Source organism: Nylanderia fulva, unplaced genomic scaffold, assembly GCF_048542155.1.
Source record: "Nylanderia fulva isolate GAGA-0341 unplaced genomic scaffold, ASM4854215v1 Scaffold11, whole genome shotgun sequence".
NCBI classification, from domain to species: Eukaryota; Metazoa; Arthropoda; class Insecta; order Hymenoptera; family Formicidae; genus Nylanderia; species Nylanderia fulva.
This window is the reverse complement of record NW_028189302.1, coordinates 2,315,770-2,337,477: the sequence shown is the minus strand read 5'-3', so window position 1 is coordinate 2,337,477 and position 21,708 is coordinate 2,315,770. Positions and strand designations below refer to the sequence as shown.

At 32.7% G+C, this 21,708-nt stretch overlaps 1 protein-coding gene and 1 non-coding gene across 2 annotated transcripts in view; both read left to right on the top strand.

Moving 5' to 3' along the window:
* The window catches only part of Sesn (Sestrin), a 231,895-nt gene that overhangs the window by 124,023 nt on the left and 86,164 nt on the right, over positions 1-21,708 (top strand). The window lies entirely within an intron of this gene.
* TRNAK-UUU (transfer RNA lysine (anticodon UUU)) lies at positions 4,323-4,395 on the top strand. The gene has a single exon. It is a non-coding gene; the product is annotated as a tRNA-Lys (tRNA).

Sequence of the window (21,708 nt, the reverse complement as noted above, 5' to 3'; positions counted from 1 at the left end):
TAACTGAAACGATTCATTCCTAGGGCGGCCTTGAACAGGTGGCTATCATTAATCTCTTCAGTCGCGTGTGAGGAAAAAAATGGTATGTTTGCTCAATGTGGGGTTCGAATTTGCCATGCAATTTAGGGTCTATATATAGGTATGATACCTTGAGATTTCAAGTTCCATTCTCTACCGACTGAATTCATCGGGCTACTTGTTGACAGTTCTTTTGTCAAACACAATTTTCTGAAATTGTCGAGTGTATATAAAAAAAATGTTATTTTATTGATTACGTAAGAAAAAAGTTTCTCAAAAACAGATTTTCGAAATAATTGATAATTGCAAAAAACTTTTTTAATATTCTAATATATATATATTATATTATTATATTTTCTAGATATTTTCATAAAACTTAATTTTAAAATTGTTCTCTTATACAGATTATTGACAAAATTTAAATTCACATGTATGTACATATTTTTATTGATTACCGTCATCTTTTTATCATTATTGCAAAAATTTATCGTCGTATAGAATATTTTATAAAAAAAATCCAAATGACAATTAAAGCTGAATCAGTCCAGAATTGCGTAACCGAGAGTTAGAGTAGTATTTAACTGCCTATATTTGCGATTCGACGCGGTTGGCGTCTTTCCAAGAAAGGCTCGTTCTATCTCGCTGAGTTTCTTAGAAAGAGTGTCGGTGCATCGGAGATTGCTCTTCTTCCTCATCCCTGTCTCATTCTTTCTGCGCGAAAAATGTCGTACGATAGACTTCTGAATAGAAGTTCTCTGAGTTAATCCCCGAATCCTTTCACCTAAGGATAAAAACTTTTCCGGACTAGATTTCACATATGTATATGAAATACAGACGGTATATAATCTGGAACTATTGTATACTTCTTCTTTTACTCTTAATCAAAGGAAAGAAATTTTTTCAATTTATCTATTTATTAAATCTATTTAATTTATTGCAGTACATGTGCATTTTTTAAAGATATATGGAAGAATTAATGAAATTAATAATTAAAAATTAATAATGAAAATATTTTTTAGATTGCATTGTAAGTCGAACTATATCGTTTACTTATTGAACGGTCGAGAAATGTGTCGAGGTGTCGCGAAAAAGAAATAAATTCAGCGATTTTACACGTGACGTAGTCTGAGGACTTTGTTGTCATCGCTCATTAATCGTTTTCTCGAGTGTTTTTATTCGGTTCTGCTCGGGCTTATCACTCGTATACGATTCCACGAATCACACGTAATCGTCAAAATAACGCGAATTCGATGCAGTATTGCATGCGCCGATAATTATGACCGATGCTGCCGAATAATCGCCAGTTATTTCATCATTCATTATCATGTTCCGGTGATAAAGTGACATTATCGTGTCATATTGCGTAATGTAACGTGAACGGAAAAATTGGATCACGCTTAATTCAATCGCTTAATTTCGATATTATAATTTCCGCATTTTTGTGCATCTTCTCTCCTATTCAAATTATTTTTCTAATTAACCTAAGCAATTTTTATCGCATCTTCATAAAATGTTGTTCACATAATTTATGTATATATAAATTATATAATAAATATAAATTACATTTATATTTATATATTTATAAATTATTTTTATAAATTATATTTATAAATTATATTTATAAATTATATTTACATTCTTTAATTAAATAAATTACATAATAAATATATTTTAGAACGCGATATAATAGAAATATTAATATAATATATTGAGGAAAAGAGTTTAGGGTCAATATTTATGTATGCACTTGTGATATCGAGACTACGATAAAGGGGGCTCTGAAATGTCATTGTGTCCATCATCTCCCATCAATCCAACCTTGGTTATCGCTGCAGCTGTTCGGGAGAGTCATGAAATTACTTCGAACAAGGCGCTTATTGTCGCATCGCGTAATATCGAGAAGTTGACACATCGGGAAGTCACTCTGGCGCGATGCCAGGTAAAATATATCGTTACTTTGGGAAATTCTGACGTTGATTCTGGACAACGACCCTGAATCCCTGGAACCCTTATGGTTTATTCACAGCGTTCCGCCGATAAGAATAAATATCTTTTTTTATGTGAAATGACGCGGAAATATATACATCCGTTACGTCGGATAATTTATCGCAGTTATTCTCGTTATTATCTGAAAATATTGCTAACGGAGAAATATTTTCATTATATTTAACAAAAAATTATAAACGAACACGTCGACAAGTATTATAAATTCTTTTTACACATCCATCTTTCTCTCGGTGACATTTTCTTCAAAAAATTCGTGTCCACATGAAAAAAAAAAAAATCGGTGTCTACGTTTTGAAAAAAAGCTCGATATTTCCGTCATAAATCATTAGAAATTCGAATTAACCATATATGAGACGAGGGCAGCCGATAAGAATCTAGACAAAATTGCGCACACACGTATACACTGACATAAGTGCAAAGGTTGTCTTCGTGCATATTTCCCAGTATCTATCCAGCGAAAGGAGAGGACTGTCTCTCTCGAAGCCGTACATATTTAATTAACCGGCGATAATCTCCCGGGAGGACTTGACCTCTCTGATGAGCCGTGAACCTTTCGTGTCAAGGTCGTGGACCGTTACTGCGTCTTCGATGATTTCACGTTGCAGTAAACGGGATATATAAACAATAGCGATGTTACGATGTTCGGAGAAAAGGAATTTAAAAATACTAATATGCATTAATTATTTATCTTCGGGCGCACGCTCCGAAAGATGTAACAAAGTTCCTTCTCTGTGTGTGTGTGTGTGTTTGCGATATACATATACATATACATGACGAGAGGATCATCAATCAACTGCATTTTACTATACGGAATCACCGACTGTGCGTGTTTGCTAGAAAAACAGCCGCGATTGCGCGAGTTCGGCCGTTTATCACCGTCGGTGATAAAATTCGATGACGCGCAAATTAACAATCCGTATTGCACATTCGAATCTGCATGCTCCGATTTGTTACGACATTTGTTTACGGGGAAGAGAGGTGTGTGAGTCACAAGAATGTCAAACGCGATATTTCGCAAATGCGTTTTTATCGAAGACGTGTCTTTCTTATCTTTATCTGTAAAGCAAATTTACAACTAATGTCGCGCGATTTTTGATAATAGAAATTAGGAACCATGATGTTTCAATAGATATACCATATTTTTTTTAGACTGGAAAGACGTTGGAATATTTAGAGCGCAATTATTAATATTCAATTTTGCGAACTCGTGAGATAAAATCTCATTTTTCTTCATTATTTCTGAATATAATAGATAAAAAGATATACGATTTTTTTTTATGACGGGAATAATGATTCATAATTTGATAATATCTCGTATAATGTATGCGAATAAAATATCCGCTTGACATGTTTTGTAGAATTATCATAATTTATAACCAACGCAAGAGTTTATGTATATTTGGGGTAAAAAATGGGGCTAAAAAATATGCCAGGCTTTCTCGGAAAATTCCGGAAGATCAATTAACTTCTACTGCAATTGCTTGTAATTCATAATGCGACTCGCATTTATGATATTCCTGAATATCTTCCCATAAATATTCCATGAACACGTAACGTTATCTTCCATTCGCAGTTAGTTATATACAGAACGGTACTAATTACTTTAATTCCAAGATATTAATATAAATCAAGGGATTTGCAACGATAACACGCTGAAGCACATAATGGACGAGGCTATCAATTGGTACTTATTGACATTCCTTTAGGAATAACATATTAGAGCAGTTTAGTAAACTTAAAACTATGAACATTTATTATATATAATTTATTAGCATATTATATATATAATAAATTATATATAATATATTATATATATTATTATTATATACACTGGGAAAAATTTGTTAACTCGACTAAATATTATATTTCGTCAATTGAACATATCAAAGTATTTAAATTAAATATAAATCTATCAAAATAAATATTTAACTTAGATATTTCAATTAACCAATTTTTTCCAGTGTATAATTTTTCATATATTAAATATCGATTGAAAATGAAGTAATTAATAAAAATAATAATTAAATATATGCATCTAATTTTATACGTCTATAATATTATTACAGGATTATTGCATACAATTATTATAAAAAATCTATACAATTATTATAAAAAAATTCTGAAAAAATATAATAAAAATATATTTTGAAGCATAATTAAGGTGAATGTCATTAAGCAGCTGTCAGACTTTTATTCCACGTGGCTGAGCGTGTTATCTCTCTGCAAATCTCCACTGAACCAATATAGCAGCTTTGACAAGTGCAGTGTGAGAGTCTAGAGGTGGCCAACTTCCGAAGGCCCGGATAGCTCAGTCGGTAGAGCATCAGACTTTTAATCTGAGGGTCCAGGGTTCGAGTCCCTGTTCGGGCGGTTTTTTTGTCAAACGTCATCGATTATCATGAAAGAGAGATTTTTATTTTGACGGATATACAGATTCGCACGATTTTCGCCTATGTGGCAAGAAAGTTTATTCCTCGATAAAGAGTCTGATGGTTCTGGAATTTCAACGACGATCTCGAGGAGAGAGAAAGACACTCTAGGGATCGTGATTCCGTCTTTCGCGCCGTTTCATCTCTTCCAATCGTTCCATTATCTCCGCGGATCCTCTCTCTCGTATTTGCTGCCGTAAAATGGGATATGCTTGCACACCGCTTTCCATTCCGTTATCCAAGATAGAGCGATTATTGACGCCGTTCCGTAACATAAGATCGGAATTTTGCTGCGGGAGACGAAAAGGAGTATAAAATTTCGCAATTTGGCGTAAATAGCAGCGAGATCTTTCGAAGATATGGACAAATAACCGTTTGATCTCGGGGCAAATAACTTTTTATCGTTGAATTTAAAGTATCTCTGGATTTTACTTCGTCTTTACAGCCATATAGTTTACATCAACATTTTATTCTATCTATAAGAATATTTGTTTACGAGCGTAACTTTTTCATTCGCGATGAGATTTCTTCAAAATTGTATCGTAAAATTTATTAATGTCGGTCTAATAACTTTTACAGGCACGGTTATATTTTTAGGTTAATAAAGCGTGAATAAAATACTACGCGATTAAATATAAAAGTATCATTTACAAATCAGCAATTTTCTTCGCTGTTAATCCCCATCTTTTGTAAAATCGTGGACGGAAGACCATCGTGTCGACGATTTATCCACAATTATTTCACGAAGATTGATATTTATTAATAGCGAGCTTTGTGTGCTGGAACGTTTTGTTATTTTTTATCTATCGAGTTTATCATCAGTTGTAGCTCGACTAATGTCACACCGTTAACGCGCGTGTGGTTTTTCTATTTACTTTAAGACCGACGTATCTAATTAGTCCGTAATACATCCTTTCACCAACCCACTTTGCACGTATATCTGAATAAGTAAACCGGAAATTTCATTTATCAATCTAGATAAAATTAAAAACGAGAGAGAGAGAGAGCAAGAGAGAAAAAAGAGACAGAATCCATATTTATTAATTAGAAAAAATTAAACTACTTAAAAAACTATACATTATTTAATGACCTATAATATAACGGAAATATTTTGCACATTTTTTTCGATTTCTTTGGTAAAAAGAAATCGGCGTAAAGATATATTCCGCCATATCGATATATTCCTCCTGACAGATGAGATTAACGGGTGGAGGAGAAATCGCGCGACTTTTTTTTCACGAGAATTGCATCGTAATACATAATATATGACGGTCCCGCTGCATAATGTGTGTGTGTGTGTGTGTGTGTGGGGGACGTATAAATTCGATGCACGCATTTGAATGGGATCTACATATATGTAAATTAAACGCACACGTGCGCCTAATATTTCTAACGCAGCTCGTACACCCGGTTGTACAGTTCCGCTTTCAGACCGCGGGAATATTTCGGTGGAAGCATACATTACACGTATTCGGTATTCCGAGGTTGAGAGAAAGAGCCGGATAAGTATGCGGCTGGATGCGCGCAATTAAGGATTCATTTAGGACCCCGAATTATGAACGAGCGTCCTTCCGACGCGACGTTTTCGCGGAAAATCGCGTGTTAGAAGATAGCGTATTAGCGCGATGTTTATACGCCGGTTATCGTAACGTAGTTAATTGAATCTGCGCAACAGCACTCGATTCACGTCATCTCGTTATCGTTGCGGGAAAGTGCTAAATGTTAATTAATTGTCGCAGGAGAGAGAGAGAGAGAGCTAGCTCGAGATCAGACCATTGTAACATCGCTGATTTAATTTGCTCCCCCTGGCTATATCTGTAATAGTATGTTTATTTGGTTGTTGCATATGTCATATTGTAACATAATATGTTACGTGCATAATTGTCAAACATAATTTTATATATACATTTGTGTGTGTGTGTATATAATATAATATGCATTATGCTGTTGCATAAGTAACAATGGAGTGTTGCAGACGATTCAATTCGAAATGTAAATTTGTGAGTAATATTTGATTAGTGAATAATGTGTACGCCTGCATATGTCTCTCTTTCTTTTTCACTTTTTTGCGTAAGATCATTATTAATTCTAATGCAGATGAATTTTTTATTGGAAATGCATCGATTACTAATTTAATTTAAATTTGCAAAAAAATTAAATTTTCAACACAGAGTTTCCTCTTAGAATTTACCCTGAAAATTATGATAATCGTGGGATGATATGGTATTGAAGGAATTTTATGAGTTTCTCTGCTTAATTATTAATATCTACGACAATAAGAAATGAAATATGTTTCATTAATTTTACTATATGTAAAAATGTACATATTAATATTTTTTATTGTGGTAAATATTAATCAAAGAAACTCTTAAAAATCCAATATTGTTCCACGATTGCCATGATTTTCAGGGTAAATTTTATTTACCCTGAATTAACAAAATAATATTTAATTGAACGATTTAATCGAGTTAACATACATTTTTCCAGTGTAGTCTCTTATTCAGCGATTTTTTATGCTAATTATTATCATTCTCTTTCTAAGTGAAAATTGAAAAGCAATATAGATGTAGTTTGTGGAAACTAATGTTGCACGGAGTAACTCTGTGAATCAGTCGGAAAGAGTTAAAACATATAAAACCGCTCTCGTTCGCGATAAGTTTATTCTATCGTAAATGTGAGGTTGCACGGGAGAAAGAGTAGCACTATATGTATATTTCTGTCACACGTACACGCGAAAGCAACGTTCTAATTCCTTTGTTTAATACATCGCTTCTCCAATCGTTACACTCCCACGGTTTTTTTTCCGCCGTCGTTCATCCTCTCGTTCCCGTCGGCTTTTTTCTTTTTTTTTTTTTCCTAGAAAATGCCATACACATGTCTCTCTATCCATATCTCCGTTCATACGTCTGACTGGGAGAGAGTCCCTTTCTGTCCTTTTCTCTGAACTGGTTTTTCCTTCCCTTCCCGATACACAAACTGCAACCGCTCCATGTGGCGTCAGATCGGCGGCGGTCGAATTAAACTAGACTAGTTTATTTTCCCTTTGCCCGGTGTTTTTTCAACTATATATATATATATATACGCGTTTCTCTATTTTCCCCCGACTCGACCTGGCCGCGAAAATTAACGTCTTCCCGAAGTCGGTTTGTATATATAAACGACACTATATGTATATGCAGGGAAAATGTAATACGACTGGAAAGAAGTTGATACTTTGCGCGAAAATAAATCGAAAATATGGGAAAATTTTATTTCTTTACGAGATTTTATTTTTGAGAAAACAACTGACTTGAAAAATTAATATTAAATTAGAACAATTTTTTAAAGTTTCGTAAACTTTTATTCTGCATTTTTGACTTATTTATGCATCAAGAATTTATGCACTTTCAGTTTATCTTATACGTTATCGTGCATATATAATAATGTAATTTAGAAACTTGCTGCATAATTTTGAATTAAGTTGATTAGTAGGTCGGTGTTTCTTAATCTATATATAAAATTGATACTACATTTTTATTTTATATATAAATATGTTGATTCCTAAAATCAACTATTTAGTCATATAAATTCCAAACTCTTTTTAAAAAGACTAAATTTACAAAGATTTCTTAATGTAATATAAAAGAATGGAGAGATCGTAAAAGATAAAGGTTTAATAATATGTAAAATATATTTGATACTCATAAAAGTCTTATTAAGGAGGCTTTAGACATTTATGGGCGAATATCTGACATTTTGTATAATGTCAGAATAATTATATTTCAGTGAAAATACAATATTTTAATTCAAGTATACTTATTTTTAATTGAAATACCAATATGGTTAAATAAAACTGTTTAAATATAACTTTTGAAGATAAAATTCAATTCTTATGCATACATACAGTAAAACACAATTTTTGTAGAATTACTTTTGACAATCTTTACAACATTGCACTTAATTTTTATTTATATCATCATAATTAAACTTGCTGTCTCGCAAAATAGTTATGCTTGACAGTGTTTTTGAAAACCTAGCTGTCAAGTTGAAGAAACTTCTAAAATAAAATTATTATTTTATAATATTCTAAATTAAACTATCAACAATTATTTCGCGTGATATTGAGACACATTCGATGCTCCTTTTAATATTTTATTTTAACACGAATCTGATCTATGCATAATTATCCGTTTATCGATTTCGCTAGCAAACGTATCATTCTTTTAAATAATAACCGGCATCATATAATCGCGCAAGATCGTCAAGTTATTTCCTTGACGTTTAAAATCGCGCGTTCTAACGCCATTAATTTATATGTTCTAAGTATAGAACTTGTTTTGCGCGAATGACGTTTTATCACTCGCGTTCAGAAAGGAAAAAAAGCTTACTCAGCTCGGTGGACAGAGGAAGAAGAAGCGTGTTTTTATGCAAAGGAGATTAATTTCTCTTTTGCCGGACGCTTGCCGGTGAGGTCAGCCGTCAATTATGCCAATAATTATGTTAATAAGCAATTGTCCTTGGCAAAGACCTGTTACGTACGGGACGTTGTCTCTTTCGAATGGAATCGCGCTTGATATCCCTCGATCGATCGATCGATCAGTCCCTGTCAATCGTCCTCGCTCGCTGACATCCCTCCTTCATTTCGCATTCGAGAAATGTCACTTCCGGATTTCGATCAGCGACGACAGCTAACCACCGGCCGCAACTGTAAATCGTCGTCCTTTACCGTTATCGCGATGCTAGTTAATTACGCTATTCACAGAATAAGAAACTACTCGCTCGCGGAAATATCGAGCGCGGTTTTATAATATAAGCGGACATATTGACGAGGAAAAACTGCTCGCGCTTCGTGTTTGAAATGCGAATGGCGATCTTTTATATATATATATATATATATATATATATATTATGTATATGTGTATGTATGTATATTTCGACACAGAGGAAACAGGAGGAAGAGAGATTGGGGCTGTCATATGGTCTCGGCATTGAGTTTACGGGAGCGGATTAAAGTCCTCTGAATATACCTTGTATTGAAGAGCTGAAATCGGTATAATTTTGACGAGTTGAATTCGAAACGACGCTCGGGAGACAGGAAATGACCATAGCTCTCTCTAGTCGTGAATGAAAGGAAACATTTCGATACTGCACTGAATAGGGGGAAAAAGAAACTCGATGAAACGCGTTTCCGCGTGGAGATTATTTTCGCGATCGTTTACATCGAGATTCGAAAAGCGTCGCGAAACGAAAATGTTTTTTTAAGAATTCGTGCGTGATCGAAATCATTTCGATTATTTTGAATATTTTGACAAATTTCGTCATTATATTATTTTTAGTATACTGTTTATCAGTATATTATTCAGTGCATTTATCATTATATTATTTTGATCATATTAATCGTTTTGATAAAAATTATTATATTTTTATATTATTTTATATTTATATTATTAATATTTTTTTGTATTAATCAAAGAAACTCTTATAAAATTCTTCTAGTATCATATTGTCCCACGATTACCATTCAGGTTACGTTTCTAAGAGAAAATTCTTTCCGTGTATTATTCAGTATATTATTTATCAATATATTTATCAGTATATTATTATATTTATCATTATATTATTTTCAGTATATTATGTTTATCAGTATTACTATTTATGTTATCTAGTATTCATTTATTATTATATTATTTCAGTATATTATTTTAATTACTTTAATCATTTTAATCATTTTGATTAAAATTACTATAAAAATAGAGAAGAATAAAAGCTATATAAAGATATATAAAAATATATAATAAATAAATAATTTCAAAATATCTAACAAATAGGCAATATTTATTGATTTGCGAGAATGCAAATAAGAGCGTGGATTCCCATTGGAATAATATAATCTGACAGATTAATATAAAAAATCCTTCTCTCTCTCATTCTGTTATCAAGTAACTTCGACGTCGTTTTCTTGATGAGCGAAGAATAAAATGCACCTTGATAATTTGACGGACGATTCCCACGGCGAGATTCTCGGCTTCGCGATCGCGCGTAAATAACTCGCTTAATTAAAGGCAAATCGTAGACGCCCATCGTATTGTGTAACATCATCGTGAAGATCACCGGGTGTTCGAGCGTGGATATACAGGGTGTTCCAGACTTACCGTATCACACTTTAATGGGAGATTTCTGAGGCGATTTTTCCTCAGCGAAATTGTCCAGGCACCAATAATTTTCGAGTTATAAACGATTGAAAATGAAAGCTTTTTTGCAAACTAAGCCTTGTAAAAATATATTATATTAACAAAACTACACTTTTTAGTTGATTTTAGGTAAAGTTTACTTTGATAAAATTTTAATCTAAGGGTTAGTTACAAAGATACATGATTTAAAAAATTGAGAACATTAAAAAAATGATGATCTTTCTTGAGATTTTTCCTCAGCAAAAATGTCCAGGCACCAATCATTTTCGAGTTGTAAACGATTGGAAATGACAGCTTTTTTGTAAATTAAGTCTTGTAAAAATAAATTATTAACAAAACTACACTTTTTAATTAATTTCAGGTAAAGTTTACTTTAATAAAATTTTAATTAAAAAAAAAGGGTTAGTTATAAAGATACATGATTTCCAAAATGAGGAATATTAAAAGGATGACCTTTCTCGACCTAAAATACGGTTGGTTTGGGACACCCTGTATATCATATATACATACATATATACGTCGGCAATCAATGGTATTCAATGGGGCAACCGCGTTTATTTGCGAGCGCGCGGACATTTAAATGCATCCGAGGCGGATTCCCAGAAGACGCTCCCGACGATTGGTTCGGTCGGTGCATTGAGGAGTTCTTGCATTCGGATCAATCCAGCGGTCGTAAAACGAGAAATAGAAGGTAGAGGGTTCTCCCTCTGCTTGAGGGGGATCTCGTCATTTCGAACGTCTGGCGAATTTCATGAAAATTACGGTCACGTCGCGAGCGAGATTGGCCTTTAAACCTTCCCTCATTTCGCCCTCATTTTATTATCACCGATGAAGGGTATATATTTCATGATTTACGCGCAGGTAGAGGGAATTAACCGACTTTCGATCCGATTTCTTCCACCTCTGTCACGCCTGAGAGTTTTAACCGAGCGGCTCGAAACAATCTTCTCGACATCCCGTTCTCTCGGATGCGTAACGAAGGTCGTATCCCGATTTACGTTTTCCTGCCGACTCGTAAAACGGCTTCCGGCGACACCTGCGTCTCCCTTCGCCACTCCTGGAATTCAAGAATGAAGGGGGAAACTTTATGAGCCGTGGCGCGAGATCCAGGAGTCGTCGCGCGTAAAACGTTAACTGCTCCCGTTCCGGCCGAACGAAAGAAACTATCTCTATTTAATTCCGCGAGTCTCTCCCTTCGTTCACGTTAATGACCTTTTGGAGAATGAAGCCAAGTTTCTCCCTTTCCTCATTCTTCACATTATTACTCGTTTTCTTCAAACGCATTTCGATTTACAAATCCCCAGGTATTATATATATGTGTATAAATATTGTGTATAAATATATATTTGTATTACACGTGCAGGCAAAGTGGCACTTTGTGTGCGTGTTTTCTGTGCGGAAAGCGGCCGATTTCCCACGCCGTCATCTAGCGGCAATGCTTTGCCCACGGCTTCAGCCGTGGACAATGACTTTGAACACTGCTATTCTCGCACCGTGCCGTCGCAAGATGGCGGCGTGCGATCGGCCACCTCGCGCACAAAGCCACTTTGTCTGCACTTGTAATACAAAATAGTATGTGTATCACGTGCGGATTGACAATTGTTCACTCGTGTGGGGTGGTCGCACTTGCCTTCGACTCGTGCGTCCATCCCCCGTACTCGTGACCAATTGTCAACTTTCCGCACTTGATACACAATATACTATTCCGTTTAATGCTGAAACAATGTTATTTTATTTCCGTGGGAAGCGAGTATGAATTTACGATCGCTTTATAATACGCGGAGATCTTAATAAGTATCATAAATTTAATGTAGCCTTTTAGAGACTCTTCCATGGTCTAACGGAGAGAGAAATTACGCTAATTTTTTCTCTTTTTTTGTTTGCGATATAATTAGCGATGCGTAATTACGATTGCTGCTTTGTCTCTGTCGTGCATGATATTGATAAATTACCAGAGAGCGATGCTAATTTTAGCGATGACGCAACATTGTTTTACCGTGACTCACCGATGCATTTCGCGAAACGATAACACTTTTCCGGCGAGTTAATTTGCCAATTCGTAGGAACAATTAGAGTCATTTTCCTCTTACATAACTGAAACAATTACTGGGATCGCCGGTTTATTATTTTTTTCTCTCATATTTCTTATAACATCGTTTTTATAGCGTTTGAATCTTAATTCTTATCTTCTGCGAACGGAGCGAGAAGCTTAAGAAGCAAATAAATATACAGATTGCCGTAAAATATGGTTTACACCATATTTAATTAAATCTACATTTCTCATGACTATGATATATATTAGAGATTTTTAATTTCCGAGCTGCGAATATATATATATATATATATAAATTTATTTATATATAGTTATAAATATATTTATATAATATATAAATTCATTATTTTATATATATAATTATATATATAAATTTATATTTATTACATATATATAAATAATTTATTATATATATATATATATATATATAAAATTTATATTTAAATTAAAAATTTCTAATTTAATCCGTAATCTCGAAAATATATATGCACCGCGTTTTTTATAGAATGTAAAAGTTATAATTTGCGGCTTTGTAAGCTCGCAAGCTGTTTTACACGGACGAGAAGTTGGCGATGAAATCAAACAACAACCTTCGAATAGAGTCGCTCAATTTGTTCTTGTCGAACTAAAAGAGATCGCTCTTTAAATAGTTGCTCCGCGGCTTTGAAAGGACGAGTTAAGCGTGACACTCGAGTTCTATGACATCGTTGCGTGTCAAGTGACCTGTAAACTGAATGCACTATATAGGTACAATATACAAATATGACAACTAGGCTAACTAAGGAAATTTGAACGCCGTGTTTTTTTTTGCATCGTTTCTCTTAATTTTCAAATGAAATTTCGACGAATTATAAGCGAGGAGTTTAAGATTCTCTTTGCTATAAATGTCGGGAAATCTTATTTCGACATTAGAATAATCTCTTGAGCAAATCGATTCACCCTTTAATATCTTCATAGTTTGAAGAAAGAGTTTTAATAAAACTTACAACAATGTTAAATCCTGCGAGGTAAATTCTTATGCTTTTCGGGGCTAATCCGTTCTTACCCGAGAGAGTATTCGCTCTCTTTTAAATATTTACTGGTTTGGGACAGAAAATTTTTTGGACGAAGACTCTAGGGGGGAATTGAGAATCTTTTAAAGAATTTGGAAATCTCTTCCCCGAAATACATAAATATATATATATATATATATCTTTATATGTGTATATATGTATTTATTTATAATTACACGGAGAGATTTTCTCTTAAAATTTACTCTAAAAATCACGGTAATCGTGATATTGGAAGAATTTTATAAGAGTTCCTCTTAATATTGAACCACAATAAAAAATATTAATATGTACATTTTTACATAAAATTAATCGAACATATTTTATACTTTATTGTAATAGACTGAAAACTGAGTTTGGTTGTTTTTCGACGAAACAGAGAATTACCGGTTAAATCGACCAGAATTCCTTTTAATGCAACAAGAATCTTGATTAGCACAAACAACTGATTTGTTATGCAACCAAGCTTCTTATTGCATTAAAAGGAATTCTGGTCGATTTAAGTAATTTTCTGTTTCGTCGAAAAACAACCAAACTCTTTTTTTAGTGTAGAATTTAATATTTTATATTGCGGTAAAAATATTAATCAAAGAAATTCTTACAAAATTTTTACCATGATTTTACCATAATTTTCAAGGGATAAGAAAATTCCCTTTGTATAAAAACTTTCGAGAAAAAGTGACAGATTCAGAGTTGGGCAGATATGTATCTTATATAAAGTATCTGAGATACGTATTTAAATATGTATCTTATTTAAATACAGTATTTACATAAATACGGATATATTAAGTAGAATTTTGTAATTAATTATTTAATTTAAATGTATGCTGTATTTAAATGTATTTATGGAATTACATATGTATATATATATATATATATATATATATATATATACTATATGCTATTTTAATTATTATTTTATAAAGTTTAAAATTCAAATAAATAAACTTATCTTTCAAAGTGTTGAAATTAATTACTTTTGATATTATTTTCATACAATTCTACCGTCAGACTATATTATACTTCATATATTAAAGTAATTACAATAAAATCATCTACTATTACTATGATTTAAAAAAATAAAATTTTTAATATCAAGCATACAGTATACAATTCCAGAAAATGCAAAAAATAATTGCATTTAAAAGTATTTATAAATGAATTTAAATCCAATTAGTATTTAAATAAATTTCAAACCCAAAGTATTTCAATAGTATTGAAATATGTGTCAAACAGTATCTCGTATTTAAATCTTTCGTTTCGAGGTATCTGCTCAACCCTGGACGGATCACACAATGAAAAATACTCGTGTTAGAATAATTAGGGGATTATCTGGGCTGGAGTTTGGGCTGTCTGTCGACAGATCGAACGAACTATAAATCTCCCGCTATTCTACGCGTATTAGTCGCTTCGGGAACTCGTATCCTGGCGAGCGTGAGTCGAGTACCGAGCGGCAATCTTGGGCTCTGGCAGAGGCCTGGCATTGCTCGAGGGAATACCGAGGTGAACGGAGTAGACTGCTTGGTGCCAGCAATCATTCGAGAGAGTCCCTTCTCTCCGCTTCGGTCCACGTCCGTTTCTTTCTTCCTTCCTCTTCGTTCGCCGCTGTCTGCCTGTCATTGTCTTCCTTCGTAACATTACGTCTCGTTACGGCTCTTCTTTCTTCAACGTCTTCTCTCTCTTTTTCTCTCTTGCCCTCGGTTCTCTCTTTCTTTTTTTTCCTGCCCTCTCTGGCACTCGAAACCCTCGGGTTATCTTCATTCGCCTTTTTTATTTATTTATTTATTTATTTATTTCTATAAAGCACATTCGTTCGTATTTCGCTGTCATTATTTTTAACTCGTTGTACATTTTTAAATGCGTCTCTTATCGCGATATTTCTATGCCTTCGAGAGCAAATTTTTTTTCGGAGCACAATAGATTTCTGTCTTTTTTTTCTTTTTTTTTTCTACACTATTATAATTCTATATCCGGCTGTTACCTTTTGCATTTTTTCCCCATATTTTACGTTTCTCATTTCATATTTTTCGCGCTTTGCATTTCTATTTTTCCACGTTGGCTTTTCATTCCTTCTTTTTTAATGTAAAGAGAGAGACCCTTATTCTTTCCTCTCTTTTGTAACGTTTGGCTCTTCGCGTTCGTGGATATTTTCTCTCTTTCTTCGCTCTCGTGCTTTGCTATTTCTTCGACTTTCCTTGTCCCCTCTTTTCTCGCCGTGTCGAGATTAATCTACGGCCAAACTCTCATTTTACGCAATCTCGTCTCGCGATGCAACTGCAGCTTGATTGCAGTTGCAGCCAAGGACAACACTATTCTCCGCTCAAGGGAATTATGAAAGTATCGCTGATGCTTGCGCGCGATTTATTATATATGCACGCAACTTTGGCGAAAGACGCTTTTCTTTGTCGCATTAGATAATCTTGAGCGCGTGTTTGCGGAGTGCAAGTGCCAACAGCCTTAACTAACTTGCATTTGAATTGCATTGGAATCGACATTTTGAAAAACGATTACGTCATTCGGCATTGAGACGCTCGTAATCGTACGCGATAATATCGGAGTCTATATATAGAGCGTTATATAGAGTGTCCGGGAATTAATAAAATTAATGAGACGTTTTTTGAAAATTGGACAAATATGATGTTTCATTATAGATACCATATTTTTTCGTACTTTTTATAATTTCGATTATAAAATTCTGTAATAATATTATAGACGTATAAAATTAGATGCATATATTTAATTATTATTTTTATTAATTACTTCATTTTTAATCGATATTTAATATATGAAAAATTATACACTGGAAAAAATTGGTTAATTGAAATATCTAAGTTAAATATTTATTTTGATAGATTATATTTAATTTAAATATTTTTATATGTTCAATTGTGACGAAATATAATATTTAGTCAAGTTAACAAATTTTTCCCAGTGTATATAATATATATATATATATATATATATATATATAATATAATAATTATATATAATATCATTACCAGAATCAGTATCATGATGATTTAATGTTGACACACACCAAGTACTCTTTTCATCGAGCACATTGTATATATCGCGATTGCTTAGAAACGTCACTGCGAGTCTTCAACTACCACTTGTTTGCTTCTCTTCAGAGGTGATCTAATACAGACCTCTACTTGATTTTATCTTTCGCTCGGCATAGACTCTCTGGATCTGTTCAAATACACATTACTTTCAAGTTAGGATGTCAAGTATCTAAATCGATTGAAATTGTGGCTCTGTTCTCTGTTGCATTCAACGTCGAACGCTTCTCTCTGCATCACATAGTTTTGCAAAATACATTTCGGATTAAGTCACGCATAAATATATTTCATCAACTTCTTTCTTCTATTTTGCACACATCAATTGGCTGAATGCAACATTTATCGCTTTGCTACACACAATAAAGATATATAAAGATATAAAAAATAAAAAAAGATATAAAATATATGTTCGATTAATTTTACGTAACATAATAAAATTTATATATTCTTATTTTTTATTGTGGTATAAATATTAATCACAGTATGATTTTCGGGGTAAATTCTAAAGGAAAATTCTCTCCGTGTATATGACGTGAAAAAATGTGACGCGAAACAATGTGAAATTATATATCCTAATAATGATGTGTGTTCTTTTATTTAACATGACACATTGTCAACATACAATTTCAAACGTCTGCTCTCTTTTATCATTTTATTCATTCTCATGCATCGTGACATTTTCTTTGATCAGTTTCTTTGACCCCGTCGTCATCTCGAAAAACGTCAATTTTATCGCGAAATATTGAAACAAAAAAAAGGATATTTTAAGATCGAGCTTATTGTGATAATCATCCAATTCATTAATTCATATTAATTTAATCTGTGTGAATTCTTGCATAAACGGTTCTCTAAAAATTTTTACCGAATAATTACAGAAAATTTATTTCATATTTGAAAAAAAAAAATTACTTTGAACAAATTTGCTCTTAAAAAAAGTAGGAGTCTGTTTTGCGAAAAATTGGACTTTAATTATCCCTAAGCATTTTTTTGGTTGCGAAATAAAACTGGAAAAATAAATCTCATTTTTCTGTTATATTCGGATATTCTTGTTATCGCGTGCGACTCTCGAGAGGTACTCAAATCGACGACACGTCAGGGACATTCGCGCGCGTCAGATTTTTCAAACTACTCTACTATTCCAAACTACTCGGCGTATATTTGTGCGCCAAGTATTTTTCCGATATATATAAGGCATCTACTTTCGCGCAAACACACGCCACGTCGCAGTCGAGAACTTATGGCAATCTCTCTCCCGGCATCAGAGAAAAATATCCACCGGGACGAAATGTCTCAGGTGAGGCAAAAATGACAAGAGAGCTTTTTTCGCGATTTATTACAGAGATTGGAGAATCGTTAATTTAATATGCAGATGCTTTAAACAACCGTAACTGTCATGTAATTTTTATCCTATTAATTTCGAAATTTTAATTTCAAATTAATTGAATTGTCGCTCTTTTTGGTATTACAAAAAGTATATTAATTCTTAATAAGGCCGATGAAGAGCATTAAATATTTTGGATATTAGTTTGTAACTTATTTACGTTTACTGTTCTATTGATCATTTTAATCATACAGATCACTTAATAAATGAGTTACAAAAGTTATTAGGAATTAATATATTTTAATTTTAATTAAAAATTTTGAAATCTTTACGCAATATTTTTTGCACATTTTTCGCGACTTCTCGCGTTCTCGATTTTGCACGTCTTATCACGTTCCAATTCCAGATGCCAAAGTATCAGATCAGACATTCGGCAGGAAGAAGCGGAATAAAGAGCAAAAATCAACGAGCCATTTTCCGTGCATGAGACATACAACTATATATATAATGACAGTGACAAATATTCTCTGCTCGTCGAAGTATAAATGCTGATCGAATGCGAAGGTTTCTTCCCGGTTCTATCGTTTCTGCATGTCCAATCTCGAAATCTCGCATCTCAATCGTTCGTTGCGAATGACAACGCCAATGCGAAACTTCGACATTGAAAATGTACAATATCGGAGGATTTCGCTGTGAAATCATATGAGGTCGAAACCGAGTTAGCTCTAGGTAAAAGCTTATTATATATATATATATATATATATATATATATATATATCTTTTATTCCTATACGCGGCCTTATGAATCATACTTTTGTCATTTTGAAGAATAAAAGCGTTTACAGAAGCGATCGCTTTCAAATCCAGCCATTTCGTTCAAGTACTCTTTTTCCTATAGGATATATCGTAGAGAATGAAATTGTTGAATTTTCAACCGATGCCGCTCTTCTTTTTTTAAATCGTAATATTACTGACTACAATAATGTAGAGAATAGCTGTAGAGAATTTAATTAATATTTCATCTTGACCAGCTTAAACTGACGTTGACAGGAACGATTCGCTCTATCTTGATTCAATAATATGACACGAATATTTAAGGAAATTTGATATTTGCAAATCTATTTGCAATATTTTTGATATAAATATAATTATATATAATATCAAATATAAATTATGCTTTTATAAACGGTATCAATTATATTACATATTTTTAATATATAATTATATACAGAAAGAAAATTTAATATTCTTTAACTTTATTATATAAAGAATGTTAATACTCTATCACAATAAGATATAAAATACGTTCGATTAATTTTACTATATATGCCTATATTAAAATTTTTTATGCGATAAATATGAATTAAAGAAACTTATAAAATTCTTCCAATACCACGATTATCATGATTTTCAGGATAAATTCTAAGAGAAAATTCTCTCCGTGTATACATAATTGATATTAATTATACATATAATAATTTTGATATAATATTATACAATATATTATATAATATTAATCAACTATACAATATAATTAATTTTGATATACATATATATGTTGATACTATAAATGCTTTTTGGAAGCGAAAGTACTGACATAACGTTAAATCAGCATTTTCATCTTTAATATCAATTTTCTGTTAATTGATGGAAGTAATAAATTGCGGATTCGAGCAAGGAATTAGCTCTTAATTGCGCCATATATTCGAATTTGATTTCTCGTGTTGCGATATTAGCGGAGATGAGAGACAGAACATAGAACTAATTTTGCGGTCGAGTGGACAGGAGTGCATTGTACAGTCGTAATACTTTAACGCACATGCGTGCACGCACAACAGGATGCGATTTCTCAATTCGCCGTAATAAATTCAGATCGATGACTCTTCGCATATTGCACATCGCAATTTTTTTACCTTGACACTTAATACCTTGGCACGAACAATAGATTCACGGTTGATTAATTTTAAATAATTCAACTTTTCTATTCACGTTGCAACATGACATCTGTGTACACGGAGGATTTCATTTTTTTGCAACAAGAAAAATTTTATTGGAGCTTCTATAATTAATAATATAATCGATAAACGATATGTTTAAACACCGCGCATTCAATATTATATAATATATAGAAAATAATTTTCCCAGAGAGAGAGAGAGAGAGAGAAAGAAGAAATGGTTGCACGAAGGTTTATATTTTATACGCGATCGAACGTGCGTATAATATAATATATAATAATATATATAATATATATAATAATATTTATAATGTATATATATATATATATATATATATATAATATGTATAATATATATAATATATTTGTACATAAAATATATGCGCATATCAAGTTGGAAGTATAGTATTGTCGAATAGGTAAATGACGCAAGAGGCGAAGCATCACAAATTCGCGATGAAAAATAAGCAACAGATGGCTGTCAACGAGTGTTTACGGAGAATTTCTGCGCGCGGATTTCTCGCAAGTGTAAAAATATATTTTTATTGTTACACAGCAGAAACGTCTTACAATTTTCTTCCTCGAAAGTTTTCTATTCGTGAATTATTCGATATCAATATTTTTCTCTCTCTCTCTCGCGATATACGGCAATATTATATTTTACTCGGTATCTTATTTAATAAAAAAATATTACGAATTTTACCATTTTTAAATATCGATATGACGTAAAATTTTTTTCACAGTTCATGTCGATGGGAATCAGAGTTTTTTTAGAATTAGCGCGCGCGTAATCCCTGCGAAATGTTTTGGAGCAAACTGTCAGCCGAATGATGTATCGTGTGGCTGCATCACGTCTAACTTGTTTGTTCACCTCCGCTTTTGGTGGAAGAGTGCTAATCTGTAAACACGCTTACTTCTTCTATTGTTCTTCATCTTTGTACAATTTTAATTAAATTTAATAGGTCAGCTTGTATATATATTTTTTAAAATAATTTCAAAATATAACATAGACGCATTGCAAGAATTGATGTTATAAAAATATTAATAATTATATAAAATTATTTAAAAAATTATTAATTATGTAAAAAAATATTCGGTTACCGTCAAATATTAATGTCATCTCTCGCGAGATAAAGTGACTTCTTTTTCTTACGTACGTAAATGAAATAATTTCGAGGCCTAAATGACACGTTCCGATTCCGTAGGTTCCGCGATTATCCGCTCGTATAATATTATTACACGCTGATTACCGGCATACAATGCTGATGCGATTATCTGCGTTTTGACCTTCGTTCGAAATGGACGACGTGTAATTACATCGACGATGCAGGTGGTTTCCCTCCTCAACCTTTTTCTCTGTCTTGTTCTAGAGGTTTAAATTTTAGATACATTTGCATAAAGAACACGACGCGTAACTTGACGATGTTTCCTTTTTGAAGATAAGATAAAAGAATCCTTAAAAAAAAAAAAAAATGCAAATGACGTCTATTGGGTGCTTTTTTGAAAATTTATCGGGAGATATTTATAATTGTTTTCGCGGCATAATGACTTTATTTTTGCGCAAATTTGGATAACGATATTATACACAGGGAGAAGTTTTTCTTAGAATTTACTCCGAAAATTGTGGTACATTATGATACTGAG